This window comes from Humulus lupulus, chromosome 7, assembly GCF_963169125.1.
Source record: "Humulus lupulus chromosome 7, drHumLupu1.1, whole genome shotgun sequence".
Lineage (NCBI taxonomy): Eukaryota > Viridiplantae > Streptophyta > Magnoliopsida > Rosales > Cannabaceae > Humulus > Humulus lupulus.
Window position 1 is genome coordinate 18,754,988 of NC_084799.1, and position 9,608 is coordinate 18,764,595.

The following is a 9,608-nucleotide window of genomic DNA, read 5'->3' on the forward strand; positions in this document are numbered from 1 at the left end:
GATTTAACACTTGAGGTTCTGGTAAACCATAATGAGTGGCTGACGAGCAAGTCACTAGCTTAAACAAATGAGAGACTGATGGGTAAGTCTCTAACTTAACAGATGAGTGACTGATGGGTAAGTCACTAGCTTAACAAATGAGAGACTGATGGGTAAGTCTCACGGGCTCAACACCCAAAGCCATGTGACTAAATAGTCACTGTGGCTCTAAGTGACTAGCCTTTGGCTAGACAAGCGCTTATAGTGTTCATCGAACTTGAGGTCGGTCTGGAATTAATGCACTTTTGAGTCATTCAATGCAGATCTCGATTAGATCTATTCTTTGTTGGCTTGCGTTGAACACACTAAGTCTGTTCCTGACTTATGAGTCAGCACTGTGTGACCAGTGCCTAGTACCACTGCCAAACTTGACTAATGAGTCACAGCTTCACAGTTGATACTGACACCTTTGCCAATTCTGACTAATGAGTCAGTGCCATACACAAGTGAGCAAGATTTGCTAAGCATTCAATAATCAATCCATGTCCACATTTATACATTCAACGTGCCTCATGAATAATCATGCATGTCACATATGGGGTGCAGTTTTCTTACCTCTGGTTCGAGCGAGAAATATAATAAGAACGACTCCTGAGAACAATCGACATTTTGATTCATTAGCGGTTACCTAATCATAACCAATTATAACCTCCATTAATGAAAATCCACAATGAAAGGGTCTTAACCTAAACCCACTCTCGGGACCTCAAAACATGCCCACACGGTGAGTAGATTCGATCCCGGGCCATAAGGATTGAAACCCCGAGCCAAAAACCCTTAAAAACACTCAAAACGGGATTCTGGAGGAACAGAGTAACGCTACAGTGCTACTCAATAGCGCCCCAGCGCTATACTTAGAACCCCAAACCGCCTAACAGAGCACTGGGTAGCGCTATAGCGCCCTCTGGTGGGCGCTATAGCGCTACACCCAGCCAGATCCTCCCCTAAAACCTCCTTCTTCGACTCCTTCAATTCCAACTTGATTCCAATGCTTCCAAACCTCATTTTTTATGCCAAATGAACCCAAAAACCATCCTCACATACCCTAAGCATCACAACAACAAGAACCTTAGCCAAAAACTCCCAACAAAACAAATCATCCAACCTAGAAATCCCAACTGAAAACCAAAGCTAAAATAGAGCAAACCGGGGAATTTAATGGCTAGAAACTTACCTCAAGCTCAGATTATGATGCTCTTCAATGGTGGAACACACTCCCAAGCTCTCAATACTTACTTTCCCAAGCTTGGATCCCCAACTTAAGCTCAAAAATCCAAAGGGAAAATCGGTACGGGAGAAGATTTGATCTATGCTCTGTTTTTCTCTTCTTTCTACAGCCTTCAATGGCTTATATCTATCCTAGGTGTGAAAAGACCAAAATACCCCTAGGTCAAATAAGGATTTCTAAAGGCTCCCAAGGGCAAAATTGACATTTCCCACCTATTTCGTTAATCATAATTAACGCTCTCCAATTCTCGCTATTCTCAAAATTCTCAAATACCAATAATTCATATCCCGTTACTCTTTAATTCCCGGCAACACTCTAATCATTAAAATCACCCCGAGACTCACCCCGAGCCCCGAACTTAAACCTATTATGACTAAACCGCTAATTAACATTCAAAGATCGTCTCATGCCGAATAGCTCGAAAAAATCCACATTATAATGTGGTCTCAACAATAGGTCACCGACATGCATATAAATATACAAGTATGCCCTAAACGGGCCAAATTACCAAAACATCCCTATAATGAAATGTGGTCCCACATGCATGCATTTAACATCATATTATAATATAATTCACATAAACATGCATATAATCATTTAATGGCATAATTAAAGAGTTATGGCCCTCCCGGCCTACTAATCCTGCCATTAAACCGCATTAGGGATTTCGGGGCATTACAACTATTGTGACAGTCAGAAGCCTGTGATCCGTAAGGGGAAAGACCAGGTAAAGATGTGCAATCCCACACCGCCTGGGGGAGGTCAAGTGTGATGATTCTAAGGCTGTGTAGGTATGGGACTACACAGTTGAAGATGGCTTAAATGGATTCATGGGTACTACCTATGCCAACAAGATGCATCTTCTTTTCGGTAACCCATCACTTGAGAACTCCAAAGTTAAGCGTGCTTGACCTGGAGTAATATCAAGATGGGTGACCTCCTGGGAAGTTTTCCCAAGAAGCGTGTGAGTGAGGACAAAGCACGCTGGAAAGACTCGTGTTGGTTTGCAGGGCCAGTCGTCATTCCAGGAAGCAGCCATAGTGACGTAGGGCATTACAAATGGTATCAGAGCCTTAACATAGCCGGAAGTGTGGCCGACGGGGATGTCGGGCCCGTAAGGGGGTGATTGTGACAGTCAGAATCCCATAATCCGTAAGGGGAAAGACCGGGTAAAGCTGTGAAATCCCACACCGCTTGGGGGAGGTCAAGTGTGATGATTCTAAGGCTGTGTAGGTATGGGACTACACAGTTAAAGATGGCTTAAATGGATTGATGGGAACTACCTGTGTCAACAATATGCATCTTCTTTTCGGTAGCCCATCACTTGAGAACTCCAAAGTTAAGCGTGCTTGACCTGGAGCAATCTCAAGATGGGTGACCTCTTGGGAAGTTTTCCCAAGAAGCGTGCGAGTGGGGACAAAGCACGCTGGAAAGACTCATGTTGGTTTGCAGGGCCAGTCGTCATTCAGGAAGCAGCCATAGTGACGTAGGGCATTACAACGTTGGCTTTTCCTGGATGATGCAGAATCTCACTGTAAGGACCGTCGGACACCATCTATTTCTCCATTGGTATGATATTGTCCGCTTTGGGCCTAAGCCCTCACGGATTTGTTTTTGGGCACCTTCCCAAAAGGCCTCATTCCAATGGAGATGGTGTCCAACTTTATATACCCAAGATCCTTCCCATTTCTAGCCAATGTGGGACTTTGGTTGTACACCCAACAGTCCTCCCCTCAAACAAAGGACCACATTGTCTCCCCTCAGACGATTACAGATCTAAACCTGAATCCCTCGATTCAAACACTCAAGATCCCCTTGAGTAAGCTAGATGAATCCCTTCACCAGCTAGATTCGAAATCCCTTCGAATACCTGAATCGCTCGATTCCAACACTCAAGATCCCCTTGAGTAAGCTAGATGAATCCCTTCACCAGCTAGATTCGAAATCCCTTCGAATCAGATCTGAACCTCTGATGGCTCTAGCAACAAGCTTCTTTGGCAATCTGAGGATACATTCACATGGCTAATTTTTGGATCCGGCTCTGATACCACTTGTAAGGACCGTCGGACACCATCTATTTCTCCATTGGTATGATATTGTCCACTTTGGGCCTAAGCCCTCATGGATTTGTTTTTGGGCACCTTCCCAAAAGGCCTCATTCCAATGGAGATGGTGTCCAACTTTATATACCCAAGATCCTTCCCATTTCTAGCCAATGTGGGACTTTGGTTGTACACCCAACAGTCCTCCCCTCAAACAAAGGACCACATTGTCTCCCCTCAGACGATTACAGATCTAAACCTGAATCCCTCGATTCCAACACTCAAGATCCCCTTGAGTAAGCTAGATGAATCCCTTCACCAGCTAGATTCGAAACCCCTTCGAATACCTGAATCGCTCGATTCCAACACTCAAGATCCCCTTAAGTAAGCTAGATGAATCCCTTCACCAGCTAGATTCGAAATCCCTTCGAATCAGATCTGAACCTCTGATGGCTCTAGCAACAAGCTTCTTTGGCAATCCGAGGATACATTCACATGGCTAATTTTTGGATCCGGCTCTGATACCACTTGTAAGGACCGTCGGACACCATCTATTTCTCCATTGGTATGATATTGTCCACTTTGGGCCTAAGCCCTCACGGATTTGTTTTTGGGCACCTTCCCAAAAGGCCTCATTCCAATGGAGATGGTGTCCAACTTTATATACCCAAGATCCTTCCCATTTCTAGCCAATGTGGGACTTTGGTTGTACAATCATAATCTTTCACTAACTCCAGCCAACGCCTTTGTCTCATATTTAAATCTTTCTGGGTGAAGAAGTATTTCATGCTCTTGTGGTCTGTATAGATCTCACACTTCTCTCCATAAAGATAATGCCTCTATAGTCTAAATCATGAGTGGGATATCTCTTTTCATACTCCTTCAGCTGACGAGAAGCATAAGCAATTACCTTCTCTGATTGCATCAGAACACAGCCTAAACCTTAATGAGAAGCATCACAATAAATCACAAACTTCTCTTGATCTGTTGGAAGACTTAGAATCGGAGCTGTAATCAATCTCTACTTCACTTCCTGGAAGTTGTTCTCACATTTATCTGACCACACAAATTTCTGACTCTTGCGTGTCAGCTCAGTCAATGCAGTAGCAATCTTTGAGAACCCTTCCACGAAACGCCTATAATAACCCGCCAATCCAAGCAAACTTCTAACCTCAGAAGCATTCTTTGGCCTTGGCCAATCTCTGACTGCCTCAATCTTCACTGGATCTACCTTAATCCCCTCCTTACTGACAATGTGCCCAAGAAAGGATACCTGAGATAAACAAAAATCACATTTCTTGAACTTTGAAAACCATATGTGTTCCCTCAGTCTCTGTAGAACCAACCTCAAATGTTGCTCATGCTCTGACTCTGACTGAGAATAAACCAAGATATCATCAATGAAGACGATCACAAACTGGTCCAGATAATCCTTGAACACTATGTTCATCAGATCCATAAAAGCAGTTGTGGCATTAGTCAATCCAAAAGACATGACTAAGAACTCTTAATGCCCATACCTGGTACGAAAAGCAGTCTTCGATATGTCTCCCTCCTTGACCCTCAACTGATGATAACCAGAACGAAGGTCGATCTTTGAGAACACTTTCTTACCTTGCAACTAATGAAACAGATCATCTATCATTGGCAAATGATACTTGTTCTTGATTGTTAACTTGTTCAGTTCTCTGTAATCAATACACATCCTCAGAGAACCATCCTTCTTTTTCACAAACAGAACTGGCACACCCCAAGGTGAGAAACTAGGTCTGATAAAACCCAAATCCAACAGTTCTTGCAACTGTACTTTCAATTCTTTTAATTCAGCTAGGGCCATTCTGTAAGGTGCTCTAGACACTGGCTCCGTCAATACTGCCAGTTCTATCACGAACTCTATTTCCCTATGTGGTGGCAACCCTGGCAAATCTTCTGGAAATACATCCAGGAATTCACTGACTAATCTGGTATCTTCTGGTCTCACTGGCACGGCCTGAGTGATGTCAACAACACTAGCTAAGAATCCAATGCAACCTTCTTGCAATAAATCTCTAGCCCTCAAAACATAAATCAGAGGTATGCGAGGTCCATGCACAGTACCAACAAACACGAAAGGATCCTCACCTTCAGGCTCAAAGGTGACCATCTTCCTTCTGCAATCAATAGTTGCCCCATACTTTACCAACCAATCCATACCCAGTATCATGTCGAAATCACTCATAACCAACTCTATCAAATCCACTGACAACTCTCTGCCCTCCACTATCACTGGGAAAGATCTGACCCATCTCCTGGATACCACTAATTCCCCAGTGGGTAATAAAGTTCCAACCCCCACAGCATAAAAATCACAGGGTCTACACAGTCTATCAATAATTCTACTAGCAACAAAAGAATGTGTAGCACCAGAATCAATCAAAACATTATAAGGGGTTCCAGCACTAAGAAGCTGACCTGTAACTACTGAGGGAGAAGCCTCAGCTTCTGCTTGTGTCAATGCGAACACTCGAGCTGGGGCTGAGCTGTCCACTTTCTTGGGTTCTTCTTTTCTTGCCTTAGGGCAATCCTTCCTGAGATGACCCACTGCTCCACATGAAAAGCGGGCCCTTGCCTTACACTCTCCCAAATGACACCTCTTGCACCTAGGGCATTTAGGATAAGACTTCCAGGCTTCACTACCGCCTTGACGACCCATTGAAATACCACGAGGTCGCCTATCAGAATCTGGAACTGGGAAGGTATCAGGAACCTTCCTCTTCTGATCACTGGGGCCTCCACCCCTACCAAAACCCATAAATGGAGGACCTGTCCTCCAGAACTCCTTTCTGGCTGCATTATCTTGCCAGATCTTGTTCTCTGCACTCTCAGCTGTGAGTGCCTTCTTGACCACCTGTGCATAGGTAGTAACCCCTGCCACAGTGGTAATGCAAACATCACGGGCTAATCTAGGCTGTATCCCCTGGAGAAATCTCTACTTCCTGGTCCCATCAGTGGGCACCAACTCCATGGCAAACTTTTCCAATCGATCTAACTTCAAGGCATACTCAGTCATTGACAAACCCCCTTGAAGTAACCTAATGAACTCCTCAGCCTTTGCTGCCCTAATGGCATCATTATAATATTTCTCATTGAACAGAGTCTGAAACTCTTCCCAACTCAGGGCATTGATGTTTCTGGTCTGGGTTATAACCTCCCACCAAACTCGAGCATCCTCCCGAAACATATGTGGCACAAGCCACCCTCTCGTTACCAGTCACCCTCATGAAGTTCAGGATGGTGGTAATCATGCTCATCCACTTCTCAGCTTTGGCAGGGTCTGCACTGCCTTAAAAAACTGGAGGTTGCTGCTTCCTGACCCTTTCATAGAGAGGCTCCCATTTGTTACCAACCTCAGGCAGCGGCTCAGCTGGTGGCACCGATACAGGAGGTCCCTCAGATACTCTGGCTATTGCAGGAACCTGCTGTTGTCTTAGAAGGCGAAGTTCTTCTCCCTGCCTCAGTACTGTAGCCTGCAGCTCATTAAACAACTTCTGCCAGTTCGTAGGAGCTCGCTGTGGAATCTGTCCCTGGTCATTCTCTTGACCCTGATTATTATTATTCTGGCTTTGATCACTCTGGCTAGCTGATGTATCTTTCTATCCTAGATTCATTCTTATCAACTTATACCTTGTTGAAACAATAGTCTATACGGCCAGTCAAGTAGTGATAACTAAACCTCTTGTCGCATTACAGTCCAAGAACAAGCAGATAACTATCATATTCCACAGTCATACAAATATACAAATAGATACATGATTATAGCATTTAGCACTTAACATGTACCAAATAATAGTTCATAATCAACAATACTAATGTGTATGTTCCAACAATTTTAGTACTATTTAGCACACGATTGCTGAAAAAAGCAGTATTCAAGGCACAGTCTTAACATGGTGTCTCGTGTACACAGGTAAAAAATTTATAATATATTTAAGCAGCTATACATATAACTACATAAATAGTTACCAAACCATGAGTCGAACTTACCTTCAGTGGTGAGTGTGCATGCCAAGCCAGTCTACAGGAACCCTAAACCTTGGCATGCTCTGATACCAAGTTGTAACGCCCTGGTTACCGCAAGACAGTTACGGTGAACTTTGAATTGTGAATTTAACTCGCTAACCGAGTTCTTTGGTTAAAAACGTGCTTCTAGGTGTTATTAGTAGGTTAAGGTGGAAAACCAATCAAAAGGAAATGATATATTTTATTTAAAACATAAAACTGTTCATGGGCCCATGTTTACAAGTTATTTGCAATGCAAAATGGTCACTACATTATAAAATTTGCAACACACCGATCTAAGTGGAAAAAATAGGGTGAACCCCCTAGTTCCCCTAAGAACTTCTTGGCCGTGGTGGTCAAGCGGCCGCATATATACACATCACCACCTAAGCTCTCCACTCAAGACTGGGTGAGCTTTTCTTTCCCATTACCTGCACCACATAGCACCCATGAGCCAAAGCCCAGCAAGAAAAATCAATACTGCATGAATATAATATCAAACGATGATCATAATAATCATCCAGGACTTCTAGTCTAAAATAGAGAAATGACAGTTGTAAAAGTCACTAAGGTGGGTTTCGTTCCCTTTACTGATAAGTGATCATTTCACTAGCTTAACCAAGATAGGTATATGGTGAAATAGTCACCAGCATAAACCTACCGAGTGACCATAGAGTCACCAACGTGGGATTCCGTTCCCTTAGCCATGTGACAAAACAGTCACCTAGACCTTTGGCCCTGGCTCTGAGTAACTAGTCATAGACTAGTCAAGCGCTTATAATTTTCATCGACCTTAGGGTCGGTCCAGCATTAATGCTCCTTTGATTCATTCAAAGCTGATATCGATTAGATCTAATCTTTTATTGGCTCTGCGTTCATGACGCTTATGTCGTTTCTGACTCTTAGGTCAGTAACACGCGACCAGTGCCGATTCTGAATAGTCAGTGCCATAAAAAAGTAAGCGAGAATTGCTAAGAATTTAATATGAAATCAATGTCCACATTTAACAATCAACATGCCTCTATAACAACCACGCATGTCATATACACAAGGTGCAGTTTTCTTACCTCTAGTTCGAGCGAGAATGAGTAAAAGAACGACCCTTGAGAACGATCTGCCTTTTAGTTCCTTGGCAGTCACCTTTGATTGGGTTATTTCTCGCTAAATCCTTCGTTCAAGAAGCTTCTAATCTTTACTAGGATCGCTATGCCTCAATCCTCGCTTGATTCCGACTCCTAGAACTCAAGTTTTCTTAGAAATTGCAACGAACGGTAAAAAGAACTAGTGGGGAAGAGAGAAAAGTTTTTTTAATGTAAGTTTCTTTCTGACAGACTACTTCAGGCTTAAGTAACCTCAAATAAATCCTAATGCTCGGGGTCCCAAAAACATACAACTGATGAGTGCCAACAATTGAAGGACGAGCTCAAGGGCTTGATTTCAAGAGGATATCTCGAGCAGTATGTTAGAAACCAAAATTCCAATCAAGCCTCAACAAGTCAGAGGGCAGCAGCTGCACAACTTGCCCAAAACATAACTCTTGAGTTCGGGAGGATGAGAAACCATCTCCGAGTGATGGAGAGGATGTAGTAACCATCTCAAGGGGACCTCATATTGCAAGTTTGGGCAGGAATGCCCAAAAGAGATATGTAGACGAGCTCAAGACCGGAGACGGTTCTCCCTACGAACCCGAACCCGAACCACAAGCTCCAAAACAGCAGAGGGTTGAGACTCAGCCCATTACATTTACTGAAGAGAACGTGTCACACGTCCAATTTCCTCATAACGATCCCCTGGTCATTACTCTCCACCTCGCGAACAAGAGGGTATGCCGAGTCCTGATTGATAACGGGAGCTCAACGAATATCCTTTACAAAGCCATTCTAGAAAAGATGGGACTCGCACTTCGCGATTTGAAAGCATGTGCAAAAACATTGTACAGTTTTTCAGGAGAAGGGATTGTCTGTATATGATCCATTGAACTCCCTGTAACCTTGGGATACTATCCAGACTCAATAACCAAGATGATGGAGTTTGTAGTGGTGGACCTCCCATCGACCTACAACGTATTGCTCGGGAGACCAGCCCTGATTAGGCTGGGGGCAGTGTCGTCTATCAGGCACTTGGCCATTAAGTTCCCGACTTCTAGTGGCATTGGGATGTTGAAGGGAGACCAGCTCGTAGGAAGGGAGAGCTACAGCATTTCCATAAAAGGAAAAAATCAAACGAGTGTGCAAACACTGGTAGTTGTTCAGGGGCCTATC